Source organism: Trachypithecus francoisi, unplaced genomic scaffold, assembly GCF_009764315.1.
Source record: "Trachypithecus francoisi isolate TF-2019V2 unplaced genomic scaffold, Tfra_2.0 Lachesis_group13, whole genome shotgun sequence".
Classification (NCBI taxonomy): domain Eukaryota; kingdom Metazoa; phylum Chordata; class Mammalia; order Primates; family Cercopithecidae; genus Trachypithecus; species Trachypithecus francoisi.
Window position 1 is genome coordinate 45,347,674 of NW_022681458.1, and position 23,348 is coordinate 45,371,021.

At 39.1% G+C, this 23,348-nt stretch overlaps 1 protein-coding gene across 2 annotated transcripts in view; it reads left to right on the top strand.

Moving 5' to 3' along the window:
* HECW2 (HECT, C2 and WW domain containing E3 ubiquitin protein ligase 2) overlaps nucleotides 1-23,348 on the top strand; it is a 389,957-nt gene that overhangs the window by 204,910 nt on the left and 161,699 nt on the right. Inside the window, exon 1 of one of the 2 annotated variants that reach the window (XM_033230786.1) lies at nucleotides 19,069-19,439. The exons of the other annotated variant lie outside the window; for it this stretch is intronic. The gene's annotated coding sequence lies outside the window, so the exon portion shown is untranslated. Of the gene's footprint in view, nucleotides 1-19,068; nucleotides 19,440-23,348 lie in introns of those variants that run through there. 2 annotated transcript variants of the gene reach the window in all.

Below are 23,348 nucleotides of genomic sequence, written 5' to 3' on the forward strand. Positions count from 1 at the left end.
TGTCTTGTTTAATATTATGTTTAATTTTATTTCAGTTTAAACTAGTTAAAGACTATGTCAGCTGTGTCCTGCAGTAGACAGTACACCTCTGGCAGTTTAGGAAAGCTGTCTTCTTTATATCACACTAAACTTCCAGTCATGGTCCACAGAGAACCTTATCACGGGGATGTTGCCTTACCAATGACCCTTATAACCTCAGCTGGGTCTGATTTCTGGGAAACTCTTGCCCTCCTGGTAGGAGGCAAATGTCTGCTTCCTGACTTCCGAGAACTTTTCCTCTACTTTTATTTATTATGATATAAGGAACATTTTCTGGCTATTAATAGACTGTAACCTGCTTCTTTATAATCCTGACGCTATGAGAAACTAGTGACCTGCTTGAAAATTTCACTGTTGGTTGATTTTTGGTAGAATTTTATATAGACATTGATTTTACTTTATTTTTCTATACTGATTTTACAACTTATTAACAGCTAAGGCACCAAAGCATTATGAAATGAAGATAAAACCTTCATAGAAGCTGCTGTCATAGTCCACATGGGTAGTAGGACATGCTGATTTTAATACTTTTTCTAGTAGGAGGGATGACTTTGTGCTGAACTGATCCTTAGACTCAGTGACGTGATAATCATGTGGGGTGATCAGTGAGATTCATGGTCACAGAACAGCGTCTTAAGGGACTTTGGACTTTCTAAAGAGCATCATGCTTCAAGCAACTGTGCTTATTGTAAATGGCAGCTGAGAAGCCCAGTAGGGTTTTCCTACAGGGCTTAGATCAGGGGTTTTCTTACCCCGATCTAATCTTCAAGGGATGATTGTGAGGAGAGGCACTTTGGGAATGGTAGAGTAAGAACCCCCCTACCACCACATGCTGCTCCCCCAAAAAGCAATGAAAATGCTGGAGAAAATTGCAAAAGTCAACTTTTTCCGAACTCTGGAAATCAGCCAAAAGCTTTCAAGTACATGAGGAGCATTTATTCAAGAAACAGGTTGAACTCAGCATAGTAGGCTTTGGCTGTGTAACATTTTATTACAACTTGCCTTTTATCATTCCTGTCTCCCCAACTCTGCAATAACTGAAAGCCACAAGCTCTGCAACCATGGTAGTCATGAAAACAAACACACCGTACAAACCACTAATGGCAGCAAAATGGGTTTGGAGCTTCCCCAACAACCTCATCCCTATTAGAGAATTGTCACTAGCTGACGTGTCTGGCAGCTCTCTGGAAAAGCCCCATGTGCAAGACTTTCGTTAACCTGGCTCATAGCTTCCTTAATGCAAACAGCCCTATCACCAGAACACTTTTCAAAAACAACCGGTGGCAGTTGTTTAACACTGCACTTACCTGAGGTGGCGATACCACTTGGGACACATAGGGGACTAACAGAAAAACAAAACAAAAACAAAAACAAAAAACAGAAAAGGACAATATAGAGAAAGAGATGTGCATAGGAGGCTTTGAAAAGCTCAAATATATTCCTGGGAATTGGGAAAGCCAGATGCATACAAAGGGCTGTGTGCATACCCAGGAGAGACCTTATTTTCTTCTGTGCCTGACCTTCAGGCTCTGTGCAAGCAGGAAGTAAAAGCTAAGGCAGAGCTCTAAACTGCTAGAGTACTGAAGGAGTGATCCGTCAGACACACACAGTCCATCAGCAAAGGCTGGGAGACTTACTGATTGAGTGCATTTAAGCAAATCTTTGTGCATTTGTTATCCAACCACTGACTGAACTGAGCAGGGACTTAAATAGCCACACAGGACAGCTGCTTCACCCCTATGAACTTCTTAAATAAGCAAAATGTCATTATTATATTTACTATTACATGCAGTAATTATCTAATATTAAAATTTCACTGTTTCTCAAAAATCAATTGATTTAAGCAAAATCCAGTTAACAATTTATTTATTATGTCACCTTTAATATAGAGCAGTACCTCCTCCCTTCATCCTTTTTTTGCTGGAGAATAGCATACATGCAGAGAAGTAAAATCTTCGTACATGTATGGCTCTTGCATCTTCTGAGTAACACTCTTTCTTAAAGGTAACCATCGTCCTGACTTCAAACACCATAGGTTAATTATGCCTCTTTTATTGTTTTTATCGAGGAATGGCACATATTTAGGAAAGTCCTTAAGATGCCATAATCTTAAGTGTACTGTGTGATGAATGTATAGACCCGTATAACTGCCACCCAGATGAGGATATAGAGTATTCTCAGCACCTCAAAAGTCCTCCTCATACTCTGTTCCAATCACAGCCTCCCTAAGGCTTGACTTCTAAAACTGTAGGTTAGTTTTGCCTATTTTTGAACTATAAATAAAGAAGATAATTATTTAGAGCACATTAGTTTTATCTGACTCTTTTCACTATCATTTTTTCCTTTCATTTTTCACAGTGCCAGTGACAACTGTTTCTGTTGTCCTTGAGAATGTCCCACATTCTGAATTTGTTTTTTTGCTCACTGATAGTGTCTTTTAACTTGTTCCACTGACTCCCTTATTTCTTATAAATTGAAGTTTAACCAAAAGGGTCTTGAATATCATCAAGTTCATGTTTTTCCCCAAGGATGCTTCTTTGGTGGTGCTGTGTACTTCATGTTGCATTCCATCAAAAGTTATACAAGAGTTTGGCTGCCCCATTCTTCGTGATGCTAAGATTGATTAATGGGTTCAAGTTGTGGCAGCATGATCTCTTCGTTAGGATGTTTCTCATTGATTTTTTTTGTCTAATGTTTTCAAATATGTTATTTTCTTATGCATTGAAAAATTATGAATTTTGTAGTTCTCTTATTCCTTCTGTACTTATTTCCTGGAATTCTTACATAAAAAGTACTTCTCCTCATTAGCTATGGCCCTTTAGTACCTTTGAAAAACTATTCATTCTAGAAAAGCAAAATGAGGCTTAATTCTTTAATTTTCATTGACAGTTTTCAGAATATGTGGGCATTGGTGCCCTAGTTGTCAATTGTGACTAATGAGGTTTACTTTTAGTTAGGGGCTATATATATTTTACTATTTTTTTAACTCATGTTTAAACATTTTTTTCATGTGTTCTAATGAATTGTTGGGTTTTGAAAATATTCTATTTGGGCCAATGAGGAAATCTACACAAGAGAGTGTTTTCAGAGTAGTTTTATATTTTATCCCTGGTATCTCCACTCTGAACACTTATTCTCTGTGTAGGTAACCATTTGTGGTGGCTTCTTCTTTATCATTTCCATGTTTCTTTTCATGAATAAAAGCACATTGTATGAAAGTGTGGGTCTGTATGGGAGTGGTGGTGCAGTATGTATGCTATTTCAGCCCTAGGCAATGGGAGTTAAAGTGACGTAGCCAAGATGACAAAAAGATGACCTGGTAGGGCCTGGATTTAAACTTAGGAATCTCACTTTTGAGCTTGGGTTTTTAACTACTCTGCTCTACTTATGGCAGTCCCATTGATTCGCAACCCAAGGAAAGGCCAAAGCGGAGACAGTTGTGATTTTGCTACTCTTAGAGTAATATGTGCAAAACTAATCTGAACACAGATTTAACAGTGGAACTTGGTTTTAAAATAATTGCAGAAATGCTTTGTGAGACGGCATCTGAGTAAACTTGTGCCAAGAAAATATATACTTGTTGATTTTCTTTTCTTTTTTCTCTTTTGTATTTTGCTTGTTTGTTTGGTTCACATTTTCTAATTTGGCTTAGCAGTATTGACTTAATCTGCTGGTAAGAAACAGTGAGAAAAACTTATTTTAAGCACTTTCAGATGTTGCAATTGTTATTGCGTGAGGAATTTGTAAAATGGAAACTTTGCTTCATTCATGCATTAATTATGCTGAGGATATTTCAGGAAAATCTGCATGATATGGTTTGGCTATGTTCCCACCCAAATTTCATCTTGAATTGTAGCTCCCACAGTTCCCACATATCATGGGAGGGACCCAGTGGGAGGTAATTGAATCATGGAGGTGGGTCTTTCCCATGCTGTTCTCATGATAGTGAATAAGTCTCATGAGATCTGATGGTTTTATAAAGGGGAGTTCCCCTGCACAAGCCCTCTGTTGCCTGCCACCATGCAAGACATCCCTTGCTCTTCCACCATGATTGTGAGGCCTCCCTAGCCATATGGAACTGTGAGTCAGTTAAATCTCTTTCCTTTACTAATTACCCAGTCTCCAGTATGTCTTTATGAGCAGCATGAGAACAGATTAATGCACTGCATCAGGACACTTTTTAGTACCTTATATCAAGAATACAATTGTTGCAAATAGATAACTTTAAAACTGACAAAAAAATTAAAATGACCATAATATAATTTGCCTCTTAGGTTGTGTTTGAGACTCTCTGTTCGAGATTCTCAGAATTTACTCATTGTTTTATCACTGAAAGTTTAAGCTACTTTTCCCTGGCACTAACTAGTGGATAGCTTTGGCCAACCTGGTTTCCCTTTGATTTAGGAATTAATGTTATTAAAACTCCCCTGGCATGTTTATGAAATTTGAGTATGATCAAACAGTAATTTTTATAGAGTTTGTAACTCTATATTTTTAAACCAAGGAATGAAAAACCATTTTAATTAATTCATTCATTTACTTTTATGTATTAATTTTTTTTTTTTTGAGATGGAGTTTTGCTGTTGTTGCCTAGGCTGGAGTGCAATGGCGTGATCTTGGCTCACTGCAACCTCCGCCTCCCGGGTTTGAGAGATTCTCCTGTCTCAGCCTCTTGAGTAGCTAGGATTACAGGTGCATGCCACCACATCTGGCTAGTTTTTGTATTTTTAGTAGAGATGGGGTTTCATATTAGTCAGGCTGGTCTCGAACTCCTAACCTCAGGTTGATCCTCCTGCCTCAGCCTCTCAAAGTGCTGGGATTACAGGCATGAGCCACTGCGCCCGGCCTTTTGGTTTTTTTTTTGTTTGTTTTTTGTTTTTTGTTTTTTTAATGACAGAGTCCTGCTCTGTTGCCCAGGCTGGAGTGTGGTGGTGTGACGTGATGCTGGCTCACTGCTGTGGCTGCCTCCCAGGTTTAAGCAATTGATACCTGCCTCAGCCTCCTGAGTAGCTGGGATTACAGGTACACACCACTGCACCCAGCTAATTTTTGTATTTTTAGTAGAAATGGGGTTTCATCATGTTGGCCAGGCTGGTCTCAAACTCCTGACCTTGTGATTCATCCGCCTCGGCCTCCCAAAGTTCTGGGATTACAAGCGTGAGCCAGTGTGCCCAGCTGAAAATCTATTTTAATTTATGTTTTGTTGTTGGATTCTTGTTTTTTACTTCTCAGTATGAGATTATTTTTGATGTGGCTTTTTGTCTGTTACATTCTTAGTATCTCTTCAATTGTTGTTTAAATAGTTGCTCTTAAATACACAAATTTGGAGACCAATAAGTTATGAAGTACTTCACCCTTCTGGTGTTTGGGGCAAAGTTTGAAGGAAATAAAAGCTAAGATTCAGAATGTGTTATTACTCTTTTAATCAAAAACACGTATTGTGCCCTTCCCACCACTAGGTGCTTGTTAGGAATGTGGAGATTAATGAAATATGGTTCTGATCCTGAAGGAACTTAGACTAATAGAGGGAATTGCACCTGACAGTGTATCCAAATGGACCAGATTTTCCTAACTGGCATGAGAAGGCACAAGTGAAAGTACTTTGAATAGTAGACATATAAGCTTTAAGAACATGTTCATCAGCCTTGGAAAAATGTATGGCATTGGTGACATAGAACAAGTGTCATTTATAATATCTGCATAACTGTAATAAAGTAATAAGTAGAGGCTAGTTCACTTTATTCTGGACAATCTCCATTAGAAGAATTGAAATAGATGATGTTTCTCTGTAGACATTTTCCCGCCTCTCATGTTTGATTCATTTTTCCTAGCCATTGCATGACACCAGTATCCACATCTTTTTCCACTGTTGTGTTCCCACTAATAATCAATTTTGATTCTCAAGTATACCCTGTGCCAGTCTTTTACCCATCCTGATGTTTTGAGAAAGGTTACCACTTCCTTTTCTTTCAAAACCTGTGGGTAACAAGCTGTGAAATTTAAAAAATACTTCACAAACTGGCAAAAACTATTATATCAATGAAAAAGTAAAAGTAGAATCTATTAAAGTTTATAGAGAAACTGGAAATATCTGTGATCATGAATGCTCCCAATGATTGATTGCAGTGTGATTTCTGTGTGTGTCTGTCTGTGTGTCTGTGTCTGTTTCCAGTCAGAGTTAGAGAGGCCCTAAGATAGACTGGGACTCTGAATTCTTTTAATATTTGTGTTTGATTTAAATTGATGTCATAGTTCCATTTGGGACAGTTCTCTTTAAGTTGGTAACTGCTAAATACTTTAAGTTTAGAATACAACAGCTCAACAGATTGAAACTTGTTTTCTTTTTCTTTTCTTTTCTTTTTTTTTTTTTTTTTGAAGCTGAGTCTTACTCTGTTGCCCAGGCTAGAGTGCAATGGCACGATCTTAGCTCACTGCAACCTCTGCCTCCCGGGTTCCAGCAATTCTGCCTCAGCCTCCCAAGTAGCTGGGATTACAGGCGCCCACCACCACGACTGGCTAATTTTTGTATTTTTTTAGTAGAGACGGAGTTTCACCATGTTGGCCAAGCTGGTCTTGAACTCTTGACCTCGTGATCTGCCCACCTTGACCTCCCAAAGTGCTGGCATTACAGGTGTGAGCCACCACGCCCAGCCAAAACTAGTTTTCATGTGCCGTATTTGCTTCTTTTTTCTTTTTCTTTTTTTCACTCTTCCCTTACTGAATGTATCCCACATCTATGCTTTATCCCCTAGAGGTGACCTTATGGTGGATGATACTTGTATTTTTTAGAATCTTTAGACATGAGTTGTTGATAATACTTTGTGGATAGCTACAAGGTCAGTTTTTGGGGAAACTGCTTGGTAAATGAAAACTTCTTTTTGAATGAGTATTTCATAAATCCACAGTACAAATAAGTTTTTCAAATGTCAAAATAGTTGATAATTAAAGATAGATTTGCAAGGGTAATGCAGAGGATGTAGAAAGATAGGAGAGAGATGCCAACCTTCATTTTTTTCCTGTATTACTGTTTCTGTATTTGTCTGTGACACTAAGCCACATTGAAACCTTTCTTTTCTGATTAGTAAAGTAATGCAAGTTCATTGTAGGCCACTTGGAAATTATGGACGAGCTTAAAGAACTTAGGTTTTCCTGCCAAGCTATAACTACTATGAACATTTTGGCATATTTCTTTTACAACTTTAAATATAGATTGTATATATATTTATTTTATAATCCAGTTAAGTTCATATTGAACATACAATTTTGCAGTATGTTTTTCCACTTATTATCTCATGAATGTTTTCCATGTTATTAAAAATTATTTGAGAATGTCATGGGATGGCTACATAATACCCTATAATATGACTGTACCATAATTTACCTTTTCATTAATTTCTGGACAGTTATTTAGCTTCTGATTATTATGAATCATGACATATTATTCACCACTGAATTTACATAATCTTTGGTGGCACATATTTCTTGGGCATGCACCTTTTTTGCTTATCAAGCCATGGCAGATAATTTTTTTTCACGTATAATCATTACTTTTTTGTTTGTTTCCCCTTGTACGCTTATCCTTTACTGAAGGAAGTTGTTAAATTTTGAAAACAATAGCTTTTTTTAAGTTTGAGATGTTTATATATAAACTCTGAAATAGGTTAGAAGGTAAAATTACAAATCCTGATGACAGCAGTTTATGATGGAAATGCTTCCAGGCCTTTAAATATAGCTTGGTAGGGAAGGGCGGGAGTGAATCAAGTTGTTACAGTTTGTTCCAGGAAGGGCATTTTGGATGAACGCCATCTACTTTTACAAAGATGTCCTGTGATTTTAGTTATATTTGCTCCACTTAACCTTTCCCAAAGTGATTGCTGAAACAAATGTATGTGGTACACTAAAAGAAATTAACGTAATTATAATTCCTTTGGTTAATTGAAAACAGGCGATTCTTTTTCTCCAAAGATGTTGCTTGAATTACAATCAAAGTATTGAATTTGAGCATGGTTTGGGCATGTCAGATAACCTAGATCAAGGAGACACCAGAGGTCAGTTCATCTAGCCAGCTGCCTTCCTGGTGGACTATCCTTTATCTATTTAGTGTACTTGTCAGAGTGAGAAAATTCCGAGAACTTCGCTAGATTTTATTTCAGTGATTTAGAGTCTTCCTTGTTAAAAATAACAACACTCATATCTGAGCTTTTACTGCAGCAAGCATGAACTCTGCACTAGGCCCTATGCTGCTGACTTTATGTAATTTCACAATCCTCTCAAAATTGTACTGGCTGTGCCTCGTTATCCCAGTTGTACAGATGTGAAAACTAAAGTTTAGGAAGTTAAATCACTTGGCCAACCTCACACAACTAAAAAGGTGTCCATTTTTGGCCGCAGAACCAAAGCTGTCCTGGACAGCCTACAAGCTGTCAGAGAGTTCTTAGCCATATAGTTAACTGATTACATGAGAAAATAGCTTAAATTGGGTTTCTAAAAAAATGTTAAGCAAATATAATGAACAAATTTAGTGTGCATCAGAAATTTAGTAAGCATCAGAAAGCAAATTTGGACACTTAATGGTTGACTTCCTAACTCTTCTAAAAGGGGGACACAATTATGTAGGGAGGAAAAAATCCTTGTTTTTATTCTTCCTGGCTAGAGATCTTGGCAGCTGGGAAAGCGGTTGCTATTATTGTGACTTTACCCATTGTATGCACAGATTCATACTTCCAGGTTCTCCATCCTACACCTTTTATAAACACCATGTTTAACTTGGAAAGGGAAAATGTTATTCTTGGCAACACTTGTATACCAAAAGTAGAAACTGTAGGGGACCACCAAAGGATATATCAACCAGGAAGCAGAAACCGTAAAGAATATATCTAACATTTAACTTTAATACTGTTTACAATGCAGGTCTTCAACAAGGGAGAAAATTAGGATTCAAAGTTTACTAGGAGGCAGGGAAACCACAAAATGAGATCCGTGTCCCATGTATTTATGACTAGAATAATTTACTGATACTTTGTGCTTCTTATTACTGTTATCATTGCCACGTAGCAAGAAAATCATTAGATAGTTGATAGGGAGCTGGCATTAAGATGAGCAAAGCAGTTAAAGGACCTGCTTTTTGAGAATAGCCTGAGACCATAGTTTTGTGTTAGCAAAAATACATAGATAGGGTACAGATATTAATACAATCATAGCATTCGTCACCGAATCCTCAAATGTTAAGACTCGAGGGTCTCTTTGAAAATTAAAAGAAAAATAAAAGTGAAAAAGGACTGCTTTACACTGTTGAAAGTAAACTTTTAAGAAATGTTACTAAAATGTTATTCTAAAAGGGGATACAAGCTAAAAAGAGGTTGGTAGATTCACAGAAAACAGAGGTCATTCATTGCTGACAGATTCACAGTAAGTAATTATGAGAAACTGAGGATATTCACTTTTGTGTTAAAAGCCTGGGTTAGGAGAAGCTCATTGGACTAACCAAGAAGACCAGTTATTCTCTGTAGAGTTCACCAGTGCTTCACTGACTACCTGTGGACCCATCATAGACATTGATCTTTTAGGTAAAATAGAGTAAAAATAAGCTAGTAGAAAAAGAAATGGAATAAAATATACGATCTACAAAATATGAGCCCCAAATTTTATCATTAGATTGAATAGACATAAAATTACTCTGACAAATTTCTGTAAAAGTTTCTAAGAGCTTCCAGTCAGTTTCTAGACCTGTCTCAGATTATTAACAACCAATTCGTAGACCAGCACTTGCCCACGGTCCATATTTTGTGGAGCACTGTTCTTAGCTTAAATAGAACCTAAAACTTTGTTCCCTTGTTAGTGCCCCTTTCTGTCTTCATTATTCCTGTCCTTGCTTGTCCTTTTACTATGCTCTTTTATTCTTTATTTAAAAGTAGATTGAACATAATAATTGTGAGCTGTTAAGGTAAGAGACACAGTACAGGTACAGATGTATGTCTGTTTTTGAGTTTAATAAAATGAGTATGCAAAATCAAAAATGACATGCACCTATATGTGTACATTAATACATGGTCTATTGGATTTTAAGACTCTACACCATTGTTTCTTGGAAATGTGATTCAAGGAGTACTTGTGTCAGAATTAGCTGAGGTAACTGTTTAAAAATGCAGACTTTAGGGGGCAGAGCAAGATGGTGGAATAGAAGCCTCCACTGATTGTCCTCACCACAGTAACACCAAATTGGATGACTCTCCACACACGAAAAAACACCTTCATAAGAAGCAAAAATTGGGTGAGCAATCACAGTATCTGGTTTTAATTTCATATCACTGAAAGAGGCACTGAAGAGGGTAGGAGAGAGAGTTTTTCATTGTCGACACTACATCCTCCCATCCTCTAGCAGCAGCGAGTGGCACAGAGAGAGAATCTATGTGCTTGGCGGGGGGAGAATGCAGCGTTGCGGGACTTTGCATTGAAATGCAGTGCTGCATTGTCACAGCAGAAAGCAGCACTAGCAGAACCTAGCTGGCACCCACAGAGGGAGCATTTAGACCAGCCCTAGCCAGAGGGGAATCACTCATTCTAGCAGTCAGAACCTGAATCCCAGCAAGTCTCACCACCATGGGTTAAATTGCTCTGGGGTCATAAATAAACATTAAAGGCAGTCTAGGCCACAAGGACTGCAGTTACTGGGCAAGTCCTGGTGCTGTGCTGGGCGTGGAGCCAGCAGACTTTGGGGGCATGTGACCTAGTGAGATACCAGCTGGGGTAGCCAGGGGAGTGCTTGTGCCATCCCTCTCCCACCCCCAGGCAGCACAGCTCATGGTTCCAAAAGAGACCCCTGCATTCCACTTGAGGAGAAGAGAGGAAAGAAGAAAGAGGACTTTGTCTTGCAAGTTGGATACCAGCTCAGCCACAGTAGGATAGAACACCAGACAGAGTCTTGAGGCCTCCCTTCCAGGCCCTAGCTCCTGGATGACATTTTAGACACACCCTGGGCCAGAAAGGAACTCACTTCCTTGAAGGGAAGGACTCAGACCTGTCAGGATTCATCACCTGCTGACCAAAGAGCCCTTGGGCCCTAAATAATCAGCAGCAGTACCCAGGTAGTACTCACCATGGGCCTTGGTGAGACTCAAAGTCATGCTGGCTTCAGGTATGACCCAGCAGATTCCCAGCTGTGGCAGCTAAGAGGAGGGACTCCTTCTGCTTGAGAAAAGGAGAGGGAAGAGTAAGGGGACTTTGTCTTACTGCTTAGGTACAAGCTTGACCACAATGGGTGAGGACAATACTCACTGGTGTCCTCAGTTCTAGGTCTTGGCTTTTAGATGGCATTTCTGGACCTACCCTGGGCTAGAGGGGAGCCCACTGCTCTAAAGGAAGAGTTCCAGGCCTGGCATCATTCACTGCAAGCTGACTGAAGAGCTTTGTAAGCCTTGACTGAATATCAGCAGTAGCCAGGCAGTGCTTACCATGGACCTAGGGCAGTAGTGGCCATAGGGAGAAATGCCTCTGTTTGTGGAAAGATGAGGGCAGAGTGAAAGGACTTTGTCTTGTGGCTTGGGTGCCAGCTCAGCTGCAGTGGAATGGAACATCAAGTAGATTCCTAAGGTTTCCTACTCTAGGCCCTGGTTTCTAGATGGCATCTTTAGACCTGCCCAGGACTGGGGGGATTTTGCCACCCTGAAGGAAAATACACAAGCTTGGCTGGCTTTGTTTTGTGCTTATTGTAGAGCCCTAGGCCCTTGAGTGAACAGAGGTGGTAGCCAGGCAGTGGTTAACATGTGCCTTGGATGAGACCCAGTGCTGTGCTGGCTTCAGGTCTGACCCAGTGCAGTCCCAGTGGTAGTGATAACAGGAGTCTGTGTGTCATTCCTCTCTTAAGTTCAGAGAGCTCATCAGACACACACACACACACACACACACACACACAGAGAGAGAGAGAGGGGGGGGGGGGGGGGAGAGAGAGAGAGAGAGAGAGAGAGAGAGAGAGACTCCATTTGTTTAGGAGGAGTAAGGGAAGAGAACAAGAGTTTCTACCAGGTAATCCACGGAATTCTTCTAGATCTTATCCGAGACTACCAAGGTGGTACCTATAGGAGTCTGCAAGAGTCACACTGTTACTAGGCTTGGGATGCCCTGTAATGAAGATGTGGCTGCAGTGACCAAAAACTTAAGATCACAACACCCAAGTCACTTAAATATCTGGAATACCTTCAAAGAAAGACAGGTACAAACAAGCCCAGACTCAAAGACTACAATAAATACCTAACTCTTCAATGCCCAGACCCTGAAGAACATTCACAAGCATCAAGACCACCCAGGAAAACATGACCTCACCAAAAGAACTAAATAAGACACCAGTGACCAATCCTGGAGAGGCAGAGATTTGTGATCAGTCAGAGAATTCAAAGTGACTGTTTTGAGGAAACTAAAAGAAATTCAAGTAAACAAAGAGAAGGAATTTTGAATCCTATCAGATAAGTTAAACAAAGAGCTTGAAATAACTAAAAAGAGTCAAGCAGAAATCTGGAGTTGGAAATGCAACTGACATACTGAAGAATGCCTCGGAAACTCTTAGCAGCAGAATTGATCAAGCAGAAGAAAGAATTAGCTTGAAGACAGGCTATTTGAAAATACACAGTCAGAGGAGACAAAAAAGAATAAAAAAGAATGAAGCAGGCCTACAAGATCTAGAAAACAGCCTCAAAAGGGCAAATCTAAGTTACTGGCCTTATTCAGGAGGTAGAGAGAAATAGTGGTAGAAAGTTTATTCAAAAGGATAATAACAGAAAACCTCCCAAACCTAGAGAAAGATATCAGTATTCAAATACAAGAAGGTTATAGAACACCAGGTAGATTTAACTAAAACAAGACTACCTCAAGACATTTAATAATGGAACTTTCAAAGGTCAAGGATAAAGAAAGGATGCTAAAAGCAGCAGGAGAAAAGAACATACAATGAACTTCCAATATATCTAGCAGCAGAGAAATACACATCAAAACTACAATGAGATATCGTCTCACCCCAGTTAAAATGGCTTTTAAAATGCTGGCAAAGATATGAAGAAATGGGAACCCTTGTACACCTTGGCAGGAATGTACACTAGTGCAACCACCGTGGAAAACAGTTTGGAGGTTCCTAAAAAGTGAACACTGAACTAACATATGATCCAGCAATTACACTGCTAGGTATATAGGCAAAAAAAAGGAAATAAGTGTGTCAAAGAGATATCTGCACTGTTTGCTGCAGCACTGTTTACAATAGCCAAGATTTTGAAGCAACCTATGTTTATATCAACAGATGAATGGAAAAAGAAAATGTGATATATATATATATATGTATCATATATACACACACATATATTCACACACACACACACACGCACACACACACACAATGGAGTACTATTCGGCCATGAAAAAGAATGAGATCCTGTCATTTGTGACATGGATGAAACTGGAGGTCATTATGTTAACTGAAATAAACCAGAGGCAGAAAGACACACTTCACATGTTGTCACTTATTTGCGGGAGCTAAAAATGAAAACAATTGAACTCGTGAAGACAGAGAATAGAATGACGGTTCCCAGAGGCTGGGAAGGGTAGTGGGTTGTGGGGAAGTGCAGATAGTTTATGTGTACAAAAATATGGTTAGATAGAATGAATAAGATCTAGCATTTGATAGCACAGCAGGGTGACAACAGTCAACAATAATTTATTGTACATTTAAAAGTAACTAAGAGTATAACTGAATTATTTTTAACACAAAGAAAGGATAAATGCTTGAGGTGATGAATACCCCATTTACCCTGATGTGATTATTATGCATTGTATGCATGTATCAAAATATCTCATGTACCATGTAAATATATGCACCTACCATGTACCCACAAAAATTAAAAATTAAAAAATGCAGACTCCTAAAACCCATCCTATACCTACTGAATCACAATTTCTGTGGTTTGCTTTATGGAGTCTGAATTTTAAACATGAGTCCCAGATGATTCTAAGACACAGTAAAATTTAAGAACTACTCTTTCAGCATGTGGGAATCTGTGTGATATGTTTAATTCTGAATCATACGGTATGGTGGTAAAGTATAAATGCCAATTTTGTTCACTAATGTGAATCTGTTAGAGTCTCTGAATGTGTTATTTCAGGAGAGCATCTCCAGGGTATATTATTGTGTTCATTGCTATATGCAAAGCATTATTGGAAAAGGGTAATGTTCCCATTTTACAGACAGAAACAACATAAATATACAGGTAAAGTAATTTTACATCCTTCTCTACTAAGTAGTTTCATCTTAATTGAAGATTTTTGCATGCTTAAAACTTATTCTTAAATTCTCCCTGGTTTATAATAATATAATTTAATTTGGAATGAAAAATAACATAGCTGAAGAACCCATTAACTGTGCATTTAAAGAGTTATAAATTGAATTAGAGAAGAGGGGTTGCATTTAAACCCCTTAATATTTCACTTGGAAACATACGTGTTTCCATTAATATGGAGTTAATGCAATGTTAACACAAAGTTCACCATTAAGGAAAAATATAATACTCATAGATATTAATATGAAATTCTCCCATGAGGAAAAATATTACATCCTAAGAGCTTCAAGACATATGCCAGTCAAATAAAGCAGATACTACTATAGCTGGGTCTTTAATTCTGTGGTGGAAGTAGGTGAAGGGAAAAGAACTACATTTATTCTAATTGGTGTATAGCTTTCAGAGTTTTTGGCACATTACATCTGCTTGTGGGTACTGATCTGTTAAACATAGATAACTGAGGGTCATTTATTTTTGTGTATGGAAGTAATGGATCACAATGCTGATATTTTGGCTTAAATGAACATTCCTAGAGGGATTTCCTTGTCCGCCTAAGATGAGGAAATCAGTCCTTTGGGTATTTTCTTCTCTTCCAAAACATATTGATAATTTCCCAGATAAAACTGAACAACCCTGAGAAAGTAACAAGTCCTTAATTACTTTTACTAAACTCATCGTACCACATAGATTTCTCCTGAAATTGTGCAGGGTTCTGGGAAATCTCCCTCTGCACCTTTCAGCCTTGCTGTGGTGTTCTTTTGGTCAAGTTACTGGAATTCTCTGAGCTCCGTTTCCTCATCTAGGGGCTGAGGACACTTCTCAGAATTACGGTGAGAATTCTTTCAGTGGATGATTCTTAATTACTGAGCGTAATTCTTGACATTCAGTGAATGGTAGGTAGTTATTGTGGGGGGGAAGCTGTAGAAGAGTGGCAAAAGTATGGGTAAGCTTTGATGTCATATAGACCCAAGATTTGAAATCCAGCTAGTTTCTAGCTATGTGATCTTCTGTGAACAGGTCATTCAATCTATCCCCTAGTTTTCTTAACTTATGACATAGGGATTGTCACTCTGGTTACTGTGAGGATTAAGTGAGTGTGTGTACACACTTATAGGGCCTAGCATGTATTCAGTTATTATAACATAACAAATAATAGTCATGATTGGTTTTAGTGAATTTAATGGCCTACTTTCTAAGCCAGATTTGAAAATACATGTATTTTGTACACATATGTCCTAGGTTTAGATTTGAGATCCTACCCTTGATATTTTAGCAGCTACCTCACTTCTGTACATATTTTCAAAAAGCTCTCTGATTTATACACAGAATGATGTGTATTCCCATTGAAAGATTTTGGGAATCTGAAAATAGAGTGACAACGGGACAAGCATTCCTCTGGCTGCTTCAGGAACACAGGGTTGGAAGAAGAAGTCTCCAATAAAACTTAAGGAGCTAGGCAGACACATGCTGTGAGGCTGCAGTAATGTATATGAGTGATGTCAGCCTCAGAGGCATGCAAAATGCAAAACACAAAGGAAATTCATAATGGGATTTTCAGGAAAAAGGTTGTTCCTTCCTGATGTGCTAACCTTGATTCTAGTTTGTGTTTTTGTACCAGCATAAAGATAGGTGGAGGAGGCACTGCTGAATTTTTCCATTGCCAATTTGTGTTGTAATCTAAGGACTATGTCTTTGCTCTTCCCTGCTTTACTCTCAATAAATATTCTGCAAGCTTTAGAAAATGAGCTACTTTAGTTAAATGATGTCTTTAATTGTGTATAATTAATCCATTCAGCATCCATAAATCACATTTCTACCCATGGACATCCTTGCTAGATCAGTAGCTTTGAATGTTGGAAACTGTAATAATCAGTTGGGCTTGCAGTAGGAGATCTGATGGAAATGGGAAAGATGATTGGGGGATAATTTCCATTCCTTCATTCTTAAGCTTCCCTTTCTCTCCTTTACATCAATTCTTGAAATTTCTAGATGCTGTTCTCCTTCACCAGCCTCATCCCTTCAGAGCGTGGTTCATATGCCAATGCCTTGAGTGAGCTTTCTCTTTTTCTCCTGACCACATCGTGTTGACGGCCCATCCATACTCTGAGGATGTTTTCTTTTTCCTTTGTGTGTGTCATAATTGTAATTAAAGAATTCATTTTATATTTATTTAATGTTTTACTCTCTAAAATATAAGCTCTGTGAAGGCAAGGGCTATGTTTATTTTGTTCATAGCTACCTTCCAGTGCCTAGCACCATATGATATCATAGTAAGTAAAAACATAAGAGTGTTTTGTTGATAAAAAGTTGTTACTAATGTGCTTCCCCTTTTTATTTGTTGCTGTTGGTTTTGCTCGACTTTCACCACAACGGGGTGTGGTTTGGAGAAAGGAAAGCATATGTGAATTTATGATACTCTGGATATACCTTCTCCATATAATCATTTACTATGATTAAAGTAGTACTGGCTGAATTACTTGTGCTTAAAAAATTACCATCCCAATGAAAAAATACATGTGTGATGGCTTGAAATCGAAGCTCCAACATTCATCAACCACTGTTGCCCTGCCTTTTAGTTTCTTTCTTGGTTAGCTGGGAAATCTAATTCCATTATGATAGTGTCTTGTGCTGGGGGGAAGTAGGTTTTCTCCATATAGAAAAATAGATTGTCACATGTAGGCATTGGTAATACAAGGGTGATCCAGAACCTAGAGTGCAGGTAAAGTGTTGTATGTACCAAATGTTATGGTATTTGGAAGGCAAAGAATCGTGGCTTGCAGGACCAGAGTGGTAGGAGCAGCAGGTGGGATTCAGAGACCAGGGAGTGAGTGATAGTAACGGCTGCACCATAAGCAGTGTGGGTGAGTCTCTCTTCTACCCAACAGAGAGTTTGTTGGGCCATAACTAGAAAGTAGTCAAGAGCTCAAGATTACATACTCTATCCCTGCCTGGGGATAAAAACAGAGAGGCTTACGTTGTTAAGAAGTCTATTTGTTGTACATAGGCTATAGTCAACTTTGATGCCAAAAAGAGGAAATATATTTATTCTTTCTGGATTTCTTATTCTTTCTTTTTCTCCTTTCTTTTTCTTTTTTAGAGACAGGATCTCACTCTATTGCTCAGACTGATTTGCACTGGCAGGATCGTAGCTCACTGTAGCCTCGAACTCCTGGGCTCAAGCGCTTCTCCCACCTCAGCCTCCTGAGTAGCTGGGACTACAGGTGCATTCCAACATGCTGAGCTAAGTTAAAAAAAAGTTTTTGTAGAGATGGTGTCTCACCATGATCTTGAACTCCTGGCCTCGTGCAACCCTCCTACTTTGGCCTCCCAAAGTGCTTGGATTGTGGGCGTGAGCCATGGTTCCTGGCCTAGATTTATTTTTCTTATCTCCCAATGGTGACTGAGCCCGCTGTGGACCCATTGGCCACCTAAGTTAGTGAGGTTGCTGGTGTTTTCAAGAGTGTTATTTGAGGAAGGCAGAGTATCTTAAAAGAGCTCAGGTTTAAGTGTCTTTCAGATGAGACTTCAAATCCTGGCTGTTATCACTTCTTCTCGGTGAGCCTCAGTTTTATCATCTGTAACATGGGCCTAATGACACTACTGACCTTATTCTTATAGCACAGTGGCACTCATTTGATACTATTTTAAAAGTATCTCCTATGTGTCCCTGGCACATAGTTGCCATTCTGAACATACTTGCTATTATTGTTGTTTTCTAGGATGCTGGAAAGTCATAGTGATTTGTTCTAAAACTGGGCTGGGTTTACATGTCCAGAAGAGGCCTGGACAGGGTGATGGTGATCCTGGAGTGCCTGGCTTGCTGTGTTCACTCATCCAATTCCAGAATCAGCCCAAAGCTCTGTGGCCCTTCGAAGTTTCAGGGCAAACTGTGTCTGGGTTAAGGGAATAATAGAGAGGTAATTGCAGCCATCAAATGTAGTGTACAGCTTAAATCTAGTTTGCATCTTTTCACAGCAAATGTACTTGACATGTAAAACCATTTTGTCTAGTTTTCCTGGAGGTTTGCTGGAGAGAGATGGTCTTATAGCCTTTGATTACATTAAACCAGCACTTTGTAATTGCAACTGCTGACCCAGGTGGGCTAACAGCTTCAGAAAGCCCCTTTCTCCATTAAAGAATGATGGATCTGAACTGGGGATTTCCCTACCCCAACTCTTTCCAGTATAAGACAAGAGCATTAGCTAGATTGATGATTGTATCTATTTTCACATTAAAAGTCAGGTTTGAAAATAACTTCTGAATTGATAACTGCATGTTTGGATTTTCGTTAAAGCTATAATACATTTGAAAAATCTTTAGTCCATTTTCACAGTTTGAAATCACAAGTCCACAAATTTCACTCTGGATTAGTTAAAATACTGTAAGCCCATTTCAGTAACCTAAGTGAATGCTATGTCTGATTTATGGTAATGGTAAGTTGGAGTTCTCAGGTAGTGACCACTGTATTCTGAGTAAATCAAATAGCAAGCTCCCCTTTCTGTGATTGCAGTCAGCTTGTCTGACATCAGCCCAGTCTATGTGTGTGTGTGTGTGTGTGTGTGTGTGTGTGTGTGTATACACATAACTCATTCTTTGGAATTCTCCCATGGAAAAGCAAAGGAAGGAAGCTGAGGGGAGGATGGGGCGATTGCATCCTGTACCCTTTACAGGGGTGTGGCCACGACTGCCTCGGCCGAAGGGACGTGATACATTTTTTTTCACTTAGGATGCCTGGACAGTGATAAGTCTTGATGAAAGGCAGGAGTGACTTTTATTGTCATTCGTACTGGACAAGAGCCTCTTGCTAGAGACCTGCCGGAATCCTATCTAGTATTTCATTTCTAGAACTTTGGGGGAAGAGGAAGAGAAGCAGGAGCATCCGTGAAGTGGACCTGCAGAGCTTTCAAAGCCACCTTAGAACTCCAGACCTGCCTTGACCTCAGTTCAGCTCTGGCTGCTTCTATGAATGAAACTGCCACATGGGTTGGCCAGGTGTATGATTTTAAGGAGAATGCCATATTTCTTCTTGCTGCTCCCTAAGTCTCATTTGAATGATGGATTTTAAAACCTTTGGGATTATATGAGGTAAGATACTGGAAAGTGCTGTGGAAGGAATTCCACTGTCACCTGATTTCCTTGTTCAGCTGTTTGGGATTTACAGTTTTCTCTGCCTTACACTTTGAAAAGCTCTTAAATGTGGTCCCCTCCCAGCTGGATGAGGGACAGTTATTAACAAACTATGTGGCACATTTATCACTTGATAACTGGATATAAGAGATCAGTGCTGAGATTAAAGCATGCAAAACTTTTACATATAAATAGACAATCACCTCATTGTGAATTTTTAGGGTCCTGCTTGTTTTAAATGGATTGTGATGTTACTGTAAAGTTAAGTACAGGTTCTACCTACAAGAAAATGCTTTGGAAAATTGCCTTAGGTTGAGTCTAACTAGATTTCATGGCAGGTTATCTGTCCCTGGAATAATCATGGTTTTTGACAAATTTTAAAGTTCTTCTCTCAGGGAGTGTGACGTGAAAACAGATTTACTTTTAAGGTAAATTTCATATGGGCAAGTATTCATAGACATCCATATTCTAGAGACTGTTGATTGAATGACAGTCTTACAACAAAACTTTAACTTGAGAATAAAACCATGGTTTTTATATATTATCTTGTGGCAACTGTGGCAAACTGACCCAGTTTTCTATAGACCTCTAAAATTTGCAAGCAGAAAATTTACTTTAATTATTTAAAAACTGGAACAACTCCAGGGCAAAATTTTAGTTTTATCCTAATCCCTTACAAGTTGGTTTTATACAGTGAAATTTTTTACTTTTTGGCTATTAAATGCCAATCAGTGATTCTCAAGAGGGGTGGTGATGTTAATTTTTATTGCCATGTAGGGTGCAACTGGTATTTAGTGCCTGAGAGCCAAGGATGCTAATGTTTCTGCAATGTATTGAATAGACTCTCACAAAGAATTACTCACTAGAATGCCTGTAGTGCCCTCACTGAGCACAGTTTAGTGAAAAGTATGTTGATGATTTAGTAAAGACTTACATAAGCAGTCATCTCTGGAAAGGTAACTGATCTGATAAAGCAGTTTTGGGGAGGGACCCACAGGGACCAGTCACTTCGTAACATTGTTCTTTAGGATCAGGAGCAATGAATGTTTCAGAAATACTGCTCCCACCTGCTTCTTTTTGTTTTTTTTTTTTACTTCTGTTTTAGGTTCAGGGGTACATATGCAGGTTTGTTATGTAGGTAAACTTGTTCACGGGGTTTGTTGCACAGATTATTTTGTCACTCAGGTACTAAGCCTACTACCCAATAATTTTTTTTTCTGATCCTCTCTCTCCTCCCATCCTCCACCCTCGAGTAGGCCGCAGTGTCTGTGGTTCCCCTATTTGTGTCCATGAGTTCTCATCTTTTAGCTCCCACTTATAAGTGAGAACATGCAGTATTTGGTTTTCTGTTCCTGTGTTAGTTTGCTAAGAATAATGGCCTCCAGCTCCATCCATGCTCCTGCAAAATACATGATCTCTTTCTTTTTTATGGCTGCATAGTATCCCATGATGTATATATACTACATTTTCTTTATCCCATTTGTCATTGATGGGCATTTAGGTTGATTCCATGTCTTTGCTATTGTGGATAGTGCTGCAGTGAATATATGCAGGCATGTGCCATTATGATAGAATGATTTGTATTGTTTTGAGAATATACCCAGTAATGGAATTGCTGGGTTGGATGGCAGTTCTGTTTTTTAGCTCTTTGGGGGATTGCCACACTGCTTTGTGTGTGTGTGTGTGTGTGTGTGTGGTTTTTTTTTTTTTTTTTTTTAGAGACAGGGTCTCACTCTGTTGCCCAGGCTGGAGTGCAGTGGCATGATCATAGCTCACTGTAGTCTGGAATTCCTGGGCTTAAGCAATACTCCTGCCTCAGCATCCTAAGTAGCTAGAACTGCTGATGTGTGACACCATGCCCAGCTAATTGTAAAAAATTGTTTGTAGAGACAGGATTTGCTGTGTTGCCCAGGCTAGTCTCTAACTCATAGCATCAAGCAATCCTCCTATCTTGGCCTCCCAATGTGCTGGTATTACAGGCATGAGCCACTGCCCCCAGCCATTCCCACATGCTTCTAACTAATATTTTAAGGATGAGATTAGATGAGCTCCAACAAGTATTTGGTTTAGTTCAATAAGAGTAACTTCCTTCTTTAAATAAAGTTAACTGTTAGAGTTCCTCATCCATATTATATGAACTCATTAAAATCAAAGGAATAATTTACTCCTAACCAAAGGATGCTTTTGTACTGAATATTATATTTCATAATGATTCTATATTTCTCTGAATTTTCAGCCTTAGGTGCAATGTAAAAGTAACATCCTACAGGTTCTAGAGTTTCCTAAACCTCACTTACTATTAAAAGAGATTATCTTTGAGTGCAAGCTTAATGTATGCATTTTGTTTGTTTGTTTGTTTGTTTAAGATGGAATCTCGCTCTGTTGCCAGGCTGGAGTGCAGTGGCACCATCTTGGCTCACTGCAACCTCTGCCTCCCAGGTTCAAGCGATTCTCCTGCCTCAGCCTCCTGAGTAGCTAGACTACAGGCACCTGCCACCACTCCCAGCTAATTTTTGTATTTTTAGTAGAGACGAGGTTTCACCATATTGGCCAGGATGGTCTTGAGCTCCTGACCTCATGATCCGCCTGCCTTGGCCTCGCAAAGTGCTGGGATTACAGGCATGAGCCACTGTGCCTGGACTGCATGGTATGTTTTAAATAATTAGAGGAAAGAAAGGAGGGTCTGTAATCAAATTGCTATTATCATTCCTGGTAACTCTTTACACACATAGTGACAAGGTAGAGATTCTCAAGTTGAACACTATATTCAAGATCCTGGTTTCATTGTGTAGGGAGATGAGGGCATCTCCATCTGGTTCCTTATCAAGCCAGGCCTAAAGCTCATTGACAGAATTTTAAGCTTTGAGTGACCTTCCATTCAAGAACTAGGCAGCATTGAGATACTACGTGTGAGATACTGTGCTATGCTCTTAGTGGCATAGTTTACAATCACCTACAGTAAGGACTTCACCCGTGCTGCTTGTTCTTTCGGCATCTGTGGATTAAGAAAGCAGAGTTTCAAGAAACGTAAATGAGCATGCTTTTGTTTTAATTTATGTATATTTATGAGAAATTAGAATAAAATAAATTTTAAAAGTAAAAGCTAAGGAAATGAAGTTGGTGAATTGTGCTTTTGAGTACTCAAATGAAAACATAACTCCCTTTAAAAGAAGGAATAAATAGGGTTTCTTTTTTTTTTTTTTTTTTTGAGACAGAGTCTTGCTCTGTCACCCATGCTGGAGTGCAGTGGCGCAATATCAGCTCACTGCAACCTCCGCCTCCTGGGTTCAAGGGAGATTCAAACAATTCTCCTACCTCAGCCTCCCAAGTAGCTGGGATTATAGGCACCTGCCACCATGCCCAGCTAATTTTTTGTATTTTTAGTAGATACAGGGTTTCACCATGTTGGTCAGGCTGGTCTTGAACTCCTGACCTCAAGTGATCCACCTGCCTCAGCCTCCCAAAGTTCTGGGATTACAGGTGTGAGCCACCATGCCTGGCCCGAAATAGGTTTTTAAAACTCGTATGTTTAGCTCCTGATATATGCCAGGTTCACATACTATACTCGTGCACTCCTCACAGCTTTCTGACCTGAAGTATGATTACTGTCATTTTATAGATTAAAAAAAAACAGAGTCTATGCAGTTTTCAAGACTTGCCCAAGGTCATAAATCCAGCGAATGGGAGAAATGGAATTTAAACCCAAATCAGCTGTTACCTAGCAGTGGCAGCCTGTCAACATCAGTATCAAGTAATGTGTTATTCTCATTACACCTGTAATGTGTGATATATATATAGAAGAGGAAAACATACTTTTGTTGGTGTATTAGTCCATTCCACACTGCTATAAAGAACTTCCCTGAGACT